General features: G+C 47.9%; 1 pseudogene; it reads right to left on the bottom strand.

The window, feature by feature from the left end:
• Nucleotides 1-9,555: 9,555 nt before the first annotated feature.
• LOC144180415 (uncharacterized) lies at nt 9,556-12,539 on the bottom strand (annotated as a pseudogene).
• Nucleotides 12,540-13,302: the final 763 nt, after the last annotated feature.

Genomic DNA, 13,302 nt, shown 5'->3' with positions numbered 1-13,302 from the left:
TACATGGTCTTTCCCACCGACTAAAGAAGGTGGCCCAGAACTTTGAAGTGAAAGTTGTGTTCTCCGCTAAAAACAAAATCAGTAGTGTTTGTCCTAGTGTAAAAAGAAAATTTGAGGGTAATAATGAAGTAATGAAAGTCTGCACTATCGCCCACAAACGTCCGTTTGTTGATTGTACTAAGAATGTTGTCTACTAGATACCATTCGATAAATGTGAGCGCGTGTATATAGGTCAAACTGGAAAATGCCTTAATATAAGATTAATGGAACATGCGTCGAGCTTGAAAGGAAGGCCTTTCACGCACTTGGCCACACATTGTAAAGAATGTGGTTGCACACCCTTGTTCGATAAAACTGCTGTTTTGTTTACTCATCACAATCAAACTTCCAGAGAGATTGTTGAAGCATTTCACATATCAAAGCATAAGACCAAGTGTGTTAGTCACCCTTCTGTGGCCTTATTGGACAAAGAAATAGAGATGCTATCTTGTAATGTCTGATTCCGACATGTGATTGATGTGTGTGCTATGCGTGATGTGAAAACTATTTTGGGATGATGGTGCGCAGGTTTGTAGGTATATAGGTCTTTCGTTTTCTTCAATAAAGTTTCAGTTGTTAGAGTGCGCTTGTCCGTGTTGGTTCTTTCTTCGTCCTCGTTTGTTTCCGCATCAGTAAAGCCATGGATACATTCCAACTAGGCCGACTCACGGTGTTACTAATATCCTTCCCGCACCACTTCCTCGATACCCACCCTCTGCTACCATCACGTATATCCCGCTATTCCTCCTTCCCATTTCCAGGTCTCTCTTTCGCCAATTGGTCACTTTAGGAGCACTTGGATCGCGTGACCGACGGATAACGGACTAGGGGGTCAGTGCTTGACAACCACAGGGTACAGCGAACCACGGATTGCCACTGAGTCAGTGACCCACGAGTGAGTACACGTGATAGTTGCACTACAAAGTGATCTCAGTGACAGACAGACAGACACAGACACAGACAGACAGACAGACAGACAGACAGACAGACAGACAGACAGACAGACAGACAGACAGACAGACAGACAGACAGACAGACAGACAGACAGACAGACAGACAGACAGACAGACAGACAGACAGACAGACAGACAGACAGACAGACAGACAGACAGACAGACAGACAGACAGACAGACAGACAGACAGACAGACAGACAGACAGACAGACAGACAGACAGACAGACAGACAGACAGACAGACAGACAGACAGACAGACAGACAGACAGACAGACAGACAGACAGACAGACAGACAGACAGACAGACAGACAGACAGACAGACAGACAGACAGACAGACAGACAGACAGACAGACAGACAGACAGACAGACAGACAGACAGACAGACAGACAGACAGACAGACAGACAATTTCTCGTTTACGTGGCTCCAGAAAGAAAAAGACGCAAGAGTACACGACTCGGAAAGGCGAATTTTGCGCATTTGTCACTGCGAACCCGGGGTTCCCCATGATCACTGATGTCCAAAGAAGTGCGCCAACTGCACCTCAAAGTGGTGACTGCTGCCGCGCTCGCGAGGACGGCGTGACTAGATTAGTTACGCATTCGCAGGCGTCCCTCCGGGAAAACGTGTTCACTGCCCTGCTCAGAACTGAACAAAAACAACCAGAAAAAAGATAACGAGGTTTCCCAAATGCCTTCGCTCGGCTGTCCAAATGAAAAGCTCTGAATCGACAGAAGTGTAGGACGGCATTCGAATGTGAGCGAGAAGAGCCAGTCCTTAACCGTTCTCCCAGTAAATCGGTCACAAAGCGATTTCGAAATAGGGCTGCACGTAAAGGCCGAGGAGAACGTAGAAAGGAACAATAAATACGGTACGAATCAGGCGTATTTCCAAATTATTGCTTGTTTAGTTTTTTACTAGGGTGATTGTAGCGTTCCCGTAGTTTTCCTCTACTGGTCACACGAAATCCAGTTCGATTCTTTAATAATCAAATTTCGGCCCCACGTTCAAATCGGAACTCGAGCATTGCTTCACTGACGCTGATGATCATTCCCGTGGCAGGTAAACGCCAAAACGTCTGTCTGTCTGTCTTCCGGCCTGCCTGTCTGTCTTCCGGCCTGTCTGTCTGTCTGTCTGTCTGTCTGTCTGTCTGTCTGTCTGTCTGTCTGTCTGTCTGTCTGTCTGTCTGTCTGTCTGTCTGTCTGTCTGTGAAGGTCGTCTGAATATGTCAGAAATGCAATCGGTGAGCTACTGATGACTCTGGCAATTTTCGGATGAATGTATACTCAGGCGTTTTGACGAATTAGCAGCCCACCCGTAGGTGACCCGTGAGCCACACTAGTGACCTTGGTTCGGCTGTCGTTTTTTAGTTAACCGGTGGACCTAGCTTTGTGAGGTCTGGCAGCCATTGCTCCACCCAATCTGCACCTTTTTAACACTACGCTCGGGAAATCATTAAGTGTCACTGAGGCTTGTTTCCTTCCGAAATATGAGGCCTAGGCGCAAATTGTGTCTCCTTGTAATCCAGTGTCCGCTAGGAAATAGAGTTCTTTAAAGATGCCTGCGGGCGGCTCTCCTTCGAAGTTCTTTAAGTAAAACTGATGGACCCGTCGCATGCTTAGGCAGTACATAAAAAGAAAGTCTGATGTCCCCTTTAACAACAAATGATGAATACAAAGGGGATGAGAGAAGGTTTATCTTATGAAGCCAATCAGGTGTTCGTGCCGATGAAGCAGCTTACAAGTTGTCCCAAAAAAAAATATCCTAAACATGCTCTTTGAAAGTGGCTCAAGACGAACGGCGCATTTTTATGGCGATCATTACCGAACCTTTCAGATCGCTTTGGTGTCCAGGATACCAACCTTGTGTTAACAAAGAAATGAAAAGGACAGGGTCGTGATTGCTGTTCCGCATCCCGATTAACTTTCCAGGGACGGACCTATGCGCAATTGAGAGATGGAGGACAGGCGGGTATGGAGGAGAGGGGAAAAAGTGTTACGCAGCGGCAGAACAATTGTGGCAAACCATGGCTGATGAGGCGATGATTAATTGGATGGCCACGAGAACACAAGGCAAGGTCTGCGCGCCGGCCTCCACTTCCTCGTCTTCAGAGGGTGTGTGTTGGCAGTGTGCGTGATATTGGGTAGGCGAGGGCAAGGGGAGCGGGATAAAGTGGGAGAGATTAGAGTGGAGCATGACGGAAAAGAGGAAGGAGCAGTAGGGAGAGGGACACAGCATGGGCTTCGATAGCACTGTCATGCTTCGACGCCCATCGCACTGAATCAAGTGGATACGCGGCCTCGGCCAGTTTTTTTGTAGGCAGCTTCATAAATATCTACGGTGGTTCGCATAATTTGAAGTTTTTGTTTTCTTTCACTGAGGAGCATTCTTCCAGCACCAAGCAGTGGTCCAGTCTCTCCTCTAGATTTTCCCTGTTTCAGTAAGCACGTCGTGACTGTTGACAAGAAGTCAACTTGATTTTGGTTTGTTCGAAAAAGTGTATAGGTGAATAATTAGTAGTATCGTGATACCAAGCAAATAACGGTAACAAAATTGCAGGTACGCTGCGGATTTTAAAGCTTTGGAGAAAGAAAGTTAATTGAAATGCGCCTCTTTGGCTTTTTGCAAAGCTCCTTGTATCTGACGCATACCAATAATTCATCTCAAAATCTCAGCACTGATGGGACGTTCAAGAAATGAACGCAGCAAATAGCGGAAATTGCGGCAGCAACGCGCAAGAAAATCAGAGCCTTTTTTTCACAAGATGGTTGAAATTCGGGGCTTTCTTTCTGAAAACTCAGTAAAACCAAAGTACGAAACTTACGCTCCCCAAGTCCACAATCCCAACCGCCAAAGCCCAAAGCCAAAGTTCCTTTTAACGCAATCAATATCTAAAACCAACGCCCGGGCAAATAACCTAAAAAGAAATGCTGAGCGACCGGAATGCGATGATGGCGCAATCGGATAGCCGTCGGTTTCATGCATACCTCGAGGAGGACAGGTTCGATTCCGTCCAGAAAAGCATTTTTAAAGACGATAGCTTTTTTGGACTAGTCAAACCCGAAAATTTTGGTCCGTCGTTCTGCCTTTCTGTCCCTAAACCTTCCGGACAAAATTTAAAGAAACGTAACGTAAGAAGTTCCAACAGTCCAAATTTAAAGGACAGAGAAGTTCCAAATTTAAAGGACAGAGCAAGAAAGACCAGAGGTCCGAGCGTGGGTAAGAAGTTCCAACAGTCATAATGCTTTCTTTGAATTGCGCACGGCAAGTCAAACACACAAAAAACAACTACACCGGTCCCGTGATAAAGGCCGACGCAAGCTCTGCTGGAGAGAGGGCCGAAAGGAGGTGTTCACTAGACGCCGTCGATTGCAAATGCGTGGATCCCGTTATACGTCCCGCAGTTGAGAACCGGATTCCATCGGTGCTGGCAACCATCGCAGGCATGGATAATCGCATCGAGGCTCCCCAAGCTGTACAAGCTCCCACGTGTAGAAATTGGTTTGATGAGCGGGCTTCACTGTCACACACGAAAATTCACTGCAAAGCACGAAACTTGCCCTGAGTATAATGCGCCCACAGGGTAACGACGAAGCGCTTGGCAGCTGAATCGCAACAACTTGTGCTTGATGCGGCTTTGTGAAAACCCATTGTGTAAATTGGATTTTCTGCAATGAGTTTTAGGCGTAACGAGTTGGATTTTAGACTTTGACTTTAAATTTGAAGACGTTATCTTTCGACCAGTGGAAGCTTAGCGTTTCAACCATCTTTCTCTTGACCTATGGTCATCGTGATAGGTAGAGAAAGTTGGCCAAGAAAAGTTCGCGTTAAAATTCAAACTGATTCACCCGTGTCGGAATGGCGAATCAGATAGACGTAGGCTTCACAACGCAAGGAACCGAGGCTTGATTCCCACCACGGGAAGCATTTTTTTCTTGAGGGGCTTGTGCAGAGTTGGATTTCCTGAAGTGTGTTTAGCCGTGTGCAGGACGCCATCAGTGAATCATAGGTAGCTTCGATTTAATATTGATACCGATGTTGTGTACAATTTCCAATTGACCTCAACTGCGTGCGTCAAAATGCGACAATAAATTTAAAACAGCTTCGGCTCAGTTGGTGATTCGCGCTTCAGACCTGCACAAGTTGTCTCAAGTGTAAAAGAATGATTCTGGAAACTGATAGCGAAAAATATAAAAGGGGAAAACAATAAACCAACCCCAAGGGAGCCGGTGTCGTGTCCTTTTAGGTGTTGGGACCGTTTCACACCGTGAGAGTCCTGGTCGCGCGGGCTGCAAGCTTTGTGTACAGCACGTGTGACTTGAGGAAAACCCGGCTTCCTCTAAAAACGCGTCGACACAGACCCCACAATCGATAACTTGAGGCGCGGCAGTAGCAAAACACGAAACAAACTTTTTCGCGTTGAGAAGTGCACCGGTGAAGCGGGGCCCTAGCCGAGATCTCCTTTCCCCTTTCTCTAACTCAACGAGAGCTGGTATTGCCGGCCCTCACGAACTCAAGAAAGTGTTGTGTGCGCTTGTACCATTTTCGTGCAGTGTGCACAAAAGCAGTGGGGAAGCTGCGCAGCCGGTACGGTTTCTAGTTTTTTGTAAGATTCAATTCGCTTTGCAGCAGCGAAGTTATGCTGTCGCCCTGTCGCATCATGCTGTAAGCTCGCCCGGGAGGGTATTGTTTCTGTATCGCCGCAGTTAACCTCTCGCCATGGAGTAAGCCTGTTAAGTTTGCCTTCGGCTTCTTGTCGTCATATTCAAGGCAACAACATTTGCTTGTCGTTGGACCACCACGCTGCCACACAGACGGAGGCGACGAAGGCGACGGAGCCCGGTTCGGGGACGCATTCCCCAATGAAACAAGCGTCATTCCCGATCGCCTGCGCAAATCGTCCTTGAACTTTTGTTCATCGTGGTAAACACTGCTGAAAGGGTTGCTGCCAGTGGCCCCAATGGCCATTGATTGGCCTGAGTTACTGCAGAATGACATTACTGGCGGCCTATGGACGAATTATACGGCGATGAAGTTCAAAAATATGAGTTCGCATATATAGGCACAGCTGCGCAAAAACAAATCATTCACAACCACAACAGGCAATGCTTTGTTTAATATTAAAGCATGCAGCCGGAACTGAAGGGCACAGGAAAGCAACTGAACAACTTATTGGGTCAACGGTTTAATAAAGTAAGGTGGAGTGCTTGTCATTTTTAAGAAACGATTGGGCAGTAATGAATAAATCAGGTCACCCTTCATCTACTAACTGCAGGGCGACGGAGGCCGATTCTAAAGATCGCAGCAATCCTCTTCAAATTCTAGCTCGAAATATAAAGAACTTTAAACCCGGGACTTGATTTGGTTCGCCATCCTGTACTTGATTGATTGTGGGGTTTAACGCGCCGATGCAACGCAGGCGATGAGGCGCGCAGTAATGGAGGGGTCCAGATTAATTTTGACCCCCTGGGAATCTCTAACGTGCGCCAAAATCTGGAACACACGGACGCTTTTGCTTTTCGCCTCCATTAGAAAAGCAGCCGCCGCGGCCGGGAATCGAACCCGCGTCCTCGTGCTCAGCAGCACAACTCCTCAGACACTGAGCCACCGCGGCGGGTCATCCTGTACTTCCTTCTATTCTTTGTCCAACGATGAAACTTGGAGGCCGTGCCGGGAGCAGATAATACCTTCTCTTCCGTTCCGCTCCCAGTTATCCCTCATATAAAGTCCAATCCACGGGAAAATGATGGCCATGACCCATTCAGAGAAGCCAGAGGGGATGAAAAAAACAACTAATATCGCCAATGGAAGGAACTATTTGAAGAAATCAATGTCTGAAAGTAAGAATGTCGAGCAGAAGAAAAACAGCGTAAGGTTACCAAGCAGAAGACTGAATAAAAGCTAGCTCACGTGAGTTACATCAGCGCTTCAGAGCAATCGACTGCGGGACGGAAACGACAGAAGCTGGGAAGAAATTATTGCGACGGGTAAGGGAAAAAGAGGAGGGAAACCAAATGGCCAGCGAAGCTGTTTTATTTTCTCTCGGGTGGGCGTGCGAAACCAAGATTAATGTCCGGTGGTGCAGTGGGCTTTAAAATTCCATTTCATCTCTCCGGAAGAGCGTAGCCGGCACCACCGATGCCATTTTACGGTATTACCGTCCGCCTATATTTCCGCTCGGTCACAACGAACAGGCGTCGCTATGGAGGGGTAACGAACGGAAACGAACGAAGGCAATGACTTATTTTTATAGCCTGCGCACAATTCCCAGTTTTGCACTTTTCGTCGTTTCTGCGCATTTTTTCAACCGCATTTCCTGTGCGCGTGCTTTACTTGAAAATGCTCACATCTTCACGTGACCGATACCCAACAAATTTGTGCAAAATTCCAATATCGGTACTTCAGGACTGCACATCATGCATTTTTCTCGTTCTGGATTACGGACCCACGACGTTCATGTAGACTTCAAAGTGGTCTAAAACAACTCTGCAGGTCTTGCGTGGGATTCTTGGCCGTGCCATGGTGTGTTCGGTAGAAAAGCATGACACCGAACTACACGTTGTAGCAACTGTTTTTTTTTATTCATGCGGCCACAAGCGGTCGCATTGACTTCGAGCGCCTCCAAGGTGGTGGCATCAGATTTTAAATTTTATGTTCGGGCACCTCAATTGCTCTCTGTTCGCAGATTGTACTTTATCCCTACGCTTTTATCAACACACTCGAAGCCAGATACCATTTAAAAGAACGTTTTATGAGATATTTACCCTGTACAATATTTTCGAATTATGCGAAAGCAAAGTGGTAGCACTGGCTGTTTCAGAACGTCTGCAGTGGCTAAATGGCGAAGGCGTTGTGCTGCTAAGACCAAGGACGCGGGTTTTACCGCTAGCTCGTCGGCCATTTTTCTGGCAGAGGCGAATAGCAAAACTCCTGTGTTTGAGGATTTCGCGCGCGTTTTGATTCCTAGGTGTGCGACATTAAGCGAAGCCCTCGACTACGGTGCGTCTGGTTGGTAGCCCTGGTCTAGGATTGGCGCGTAAAATCCCGAAAATTTGGAAACGTTTTTTGACTTTCTTATAAATATTCTACAGCGCCATCAAATAGCAAGGTTTATACCTTGCCCTGGGTTTAAATAAATATGAAGAGATGTTTATCAACAAAAGAATCTGGAAGGACGCAAGACAGAAGTGAGTGTTCTTTCAACGCAAAATAAATTATCACAGCGAAGTTCATGTGAACTACTAGTAACGAGTGCCGACTAGGATGTGAAGATGAGAATGACTTGATTTTAATTCTAAAAATTGCAGTAGGGAACAGACTTGAAGCTTACGACCATAATAAGCAATCATGTGCGATCCACTGAAACCGTGTCTGCAAAGTTTAGCGTACGAGACTTCGTCACGCAGTAACAAAGCACTAGATTTTGTAGCCATCCGCAAAGCGAAGGTGCTGTTCACCCGTATCGTGTATGTGTGCAGAAGCGTGGGCAAAAAAAATGAATTGTATTACGGGCGACAGTTGTCGTTCTCGCTGAAATACCCTTTATGCAGGTTGTGGCCGTCAACATAGTTTCTTTTTGCAGCCACACTCTTAGAAAACTGAAACAACTGCACGCAGATTTCGCGATCATGGCGAGGAGGTCTCCAACCACCTTCCCTGAAATTTTCGCGCAACTAGATAACGGAGCCACCCCTATTTAACGCAGTAACCAACCAATTTCTTCCGGACATTGAAAACCACAACCTGGTGCAAGGCCGACAAAGAAGCAGCCGACAAAGAATAAAGAACTTCCGTGTAGGCGAGAGCAAGGATGCGGCCGCAAGCCAGGAATGAGGGAAGAGTGACGCTTGCATGCCCCTGGCTCCTTCCTTTAGCGATTTCCCCAAGAGAGGTTAAAGTGATTACTCCACTTGACCGCCGTATACCTGCCTAAAAGTCCTGGTAAATGCTGAGCGACTGTTTTTTTTTCTTTCATAAGTTTGCACACTGAGACGGTTTTTTGTTAACATTTAACTTTAGTTGTTTTTGCCGTGCCCATTTCTTACTAGCCCTTATCAGGCGGAGTTGTTCACGCAGAGCGACCCCTTTAAGCCAAGCATCGCCTAACCTGTCTCAGGGTGAATTAGCTATGTAGTGGCTAGGAACCAAATTTTGCAGAGCCATGAGAGGTTCTTCCGAAAAATTGAACGTGAGAGATTCTTGCAACGAACGTTTCGACGATCGTACGGCGTTGGTGTCGCTGTAGACGATTGCACAACTGTACCGAAAAAGGGCTAGCGCCTAATTTTTAAAAATTGCCTCCATCTCCCCGCGAGGGAACCCTGGTGTGATGCGGCGCATCTGGGGGTTCAATCAACGCCACCTAGAGAAGGTTTCAAGGCCGGGAGGCTTGTTCAGTGACGTAGAGCTTGTGGGCTTGCTCCGGCCGCACGCGAGGGCGGTGGACAAGCAATTGCACGAGTTTTTGCCGCAGCCGCCTGCTTCCCGCTTTATGATATACTAAACAAAAAAGGGAAAAATCGCACAAATGGGGTTTTTTTTAGAGCAATGAAACGTTGGCTCATTTATTTGTCAGTGTCTGCAGTTTCCTTTTTCTGGACTTGTTGTTTTCGTCCTGCACTTTGTCATTGAGCACTCGGGAAAAATTCTTGTGTAGGATGTTGGTACTGCACCACAGCACATGCTTTAAAACAACTTCACTTTTGTGTCCTTGTTCGCAGTCATCGAAGTCGGAAGAGTCGTCGTCGTTCAGCAGCTCTGACGTTAGCTCAGTGACGAGCTGTCACTGGTTGGGAACATTTAAGAACTCTGCTCGTTTAGAGAGCTCCTCAACGACAACATAGTTGTGGGCCACAGCGTTCACCGCTGCCATTGCAGGGTAAACAAGTCCACCCCTGTCAATATCCTTGACAAGGCTGTACATTGGATCGGTCGCTGAAACCGCGATGCTCTTATCCACAGTAGGACGCCCTTGCAACTTTCACATTTCAGCCGCTTCAGGGCGATGTACACTGCGTACCCGGCGACATACGCCAGGACAGGGACGATGTCTGTGAGTTTCGACAGCGCTTGCGCGGTGACAACGACATTGCAGCTTGGCCGCGCTACGTCTGCTCGCTTATGAAAGTTTTCCCAATGTTGATCTCCGTCGGCTTTACTTCTAGTCCTTTCGGATGACGTCCCTATTTGGGGCAGTGTGTTTTGAAGCCGCAGCTTGGTTTCCCCTTCGTACAGCTGCCTTATGGATACGTGACATTGAGAGCCAGCCAGCCGCCTGTACCTTCCAAAGCGATTTTCAAGGAGGTCCGTTTGGAATTTGCCCAGCAGGACGAACGACATATGCAGCTCATCAAAGCAGTATCTGCAGATCTCTATCAGAGCTTGGGTGGTCTGGTGTAGAGCACCGTGTGTCTCCTTTGTAAGCTTGCAAGTGTCGGCCGGTTTCTCTTTCCAGTACTCCAGCCAGTCAAAGAAGTCGTACAGAAACGACAGCTTGGGGTCCCTTTCCGAAGGAAACACGGGCTTTTTGAAGTCATCACGAAAGCGAGCTCCTTTGAAGGGCGTTTTCACGTTGACAATTTTCCACCATTTGACGATGGTTTCCATGAAGCTCGCTGTCTCCTTGTAGCGTTTCAGCTGGTGCTTTGCACCGATTGCGCGAAGTGCGTTTGGCCCAGACTCACTGAACACTTGCAGAGCAAGCTGGACATTTTGTTTTTCAATGTCCGATGGGGACACAGCTTTCCCGGACACAGTGTACCCGTATCGCACCAGCTGGTCACATTCCAATTCATAAGCGGCTTTAATTGCTTTGAAATATGCGTATAGCATTTGCCGCTGCCTTGTCTCATCCGGTTTGAACGCTGGAAACCAGAAGCATTGGTCGTTGGTTCTCAGCCAGTTATTGCGCACACATTTGAGTATGTGGACAGGGTCTATCACAAAAAACAGTGGCCTTTGCGCGTCGCATGGATGTGGAAACACAAAATCATTTGTGGGGGACTTTGGAGAGGACGTTGGAATGGCCGGGACAACGGTGGGTTTAAATGGCAGCATCGCTTTTCTGTTAATTGCGTTATTGTCTGTCACAATGCAGATCACCTTGAAGCCAATTTTTTCCAGCCCACAGATTACTTCTCTCAACAACTTGTGCAGAAACTCGGCGTTTGGCTTGTTGACGGGAACGATGTGCACAACTTCTTTAAACTTGTTCATCAAGCTGTGCACCATGAAGACGAATGCGCTGTTCGCTGCTTGTCCGGAGTTCGCTGCAATGCCGGAAATGTTTCCGCCTTTGTATTTAAAGAATGGCTAGATATGAATCTCATCGACCATTAAGGTGACGTGACGTTGATCTTCGCTTAAGGCGCCAATTCTTTTAGCAATATAGATAAAGAACGCTGCGTCCTGCTGCTCATTTTGGGGACTCATTCCATACGATGAGCAGACGGAACGAATTGTCCGTGGGTGGGGTAGGATGAGGCTTCCATGGCTACGCAGGAATCTGTTTGCATGGGCCGAAACAGTAAACAGGAGGCAGCAAAACACCATGAAGCCTACTGAATAGCGCCTTCGTTCCTTTTTCACGAAGTGTAGGTTTACTTGTTCAATCAGTAGCTTCATCCCTGGCGCTTTTTCTTCTTGTTGTGATAATTTTTCCAGAACAGAAATTATCGTTGCCCGGGCATCATTGTCTGAATCTTCAGAGGAGGCTTTCGGGCCACTGTCATACTGCTCGACGCCATCAAGAAACTCCAGCACCATTCGTTTGCTGTTTGCCAGCGCTGGGACAAGCAGTTTGCACCCCAGTCGCCTGACCGCTGTCTTTGCAACGTGTAGTGTAATCGTAAGGTCTTGCTTTACGACCACAGAGTACTTGATGCTGGGCGCTTCATCGTCAGTTATGTGCAGCAAAATTTGGTTCCCGTTGGTTTCGATAGCATGCCAGAATTTGGAGTGCATGCTACTGACACACACAATTAAATCCTGTACGCAATGAATCTTGTCCGCTTCCTCCTCATTGCGGGCAGTAAGAACGGACTGAGCGAGCGCCTTTTGCAAGGACGCAGCATCTAACCGTGTTCGTTTTGCCTCTGGGTCCTCTCGTCTCGTTTCTTGTTTGCTCATGTAGCTCGGGCATGACGGGAAAATCATTGGCACTGCGTCTGGGCGCAGTCGTACTCGGGAAAGTGGCCAAGTAACTGTGCGTCCAGTCACTTCGTCCACATGACTGCCTTCACGGAGAATGTCGTCCGGCTTGAAATGGCGCTCGCATACCTGAAACAGTATGCACGCTACGTAAATACGAGTTACCTCTACTACAAATTAATGAATGCAACATTATAACGCTCACTACAAGTGAAATAAGCCGCAAAGGCAAAATGTGCTTACCTTCGAGTGTTTCGATACGGATAAGTTATCCCTCGGTATGGCTCGTATCCATCGCTGTCGCGCTAGCTCATCTTTGGGGAACGCAAACACGTGTACTCTTGGACCGGAATCGTAGTTCCCATTGCAGCGGGGCACACAACATTTGCCGGGCATTTTCCCGGTGCACTTCAAATCACGAAACTCACTACAGCACAGTACACACAGCACACTGAATTTTCTCTGGAAAATTTGGCTCGAACGCGTCCTGAAATGAGGAAAGACGATCGGCGTGCTCAACCAGCCACCGACGCGAACAGGGCATGTCCGGACGTTCCGCGGTCAAACTTGTTCTCCGTTCAGTCCCCCTTCCCTCCGCGGCCGCTCAAAGTCGTTCGGCGGGAAGCGTCCGCCCACTACCCCCGACAAGTGGTGACGTAGGCCCACCAGAAACCCGGCCTTGCTCTAGCTGGCGTTGGTTCAATTGGCGTTTCCATTGGGTTGGAGGAGAGGAGACCACGGAGGAGAGTCGCGCATGCGTGCACATGCGCACCGGAGCAGCTGTTAACGCAGCGTTAACGCAGCGAAGCGCGCGCCAACCAAGCGAGCCAGCTGTCGTTATGCTAATGCGCCGGAGTGAGAGTGTTGCGCACAGCTGTGGGAGAGGTGAGCGGAGGAGGGCTGCGGACGGACGCCGCCGCTGACGACGCAGGAGGGACATGCCTCAGAGCAAGAGATGCGCCGCATCTAAAAACCGGGCCGAAGCTTACGATATCGCTGTGTATCTTCAGCTGTAAATCAACTAGAAAAGTAAAGTTCAAAGCGAGCGGTTTTAACGAATCATATTCCCTGAACATTCTGAGAAAAAAACAATATCTCAGTAGTCTGATGTGACTACGTCTGATGTGACTAATGCGACGCACGGAAAGTTTCGTAGTTC

Source organism: Haemaphysalis longicornis, unplaced genomic scaffold, assembly GCF_048455015.1.
Source record: "Haemaphysalis longicornis isolate Haplotype H1 unplaced genomic scaffold, Haemaphysalis longicornis Haplotype H1 scaffold_4, whole genome shotgun sequence".
Classification (NCBI taxonomy): Eukaryota; Metazoa; Arthropoda; class Arachnida; order Ixodida; family Ixodidae; genus Haemaphysalis; species Haemaphysalis longicornis.
The sequence above is the reverse complement of the archived record's forward strand: the minus strand, read 5'-3'. Positions and strand labels throughout refer to the sequence as shown.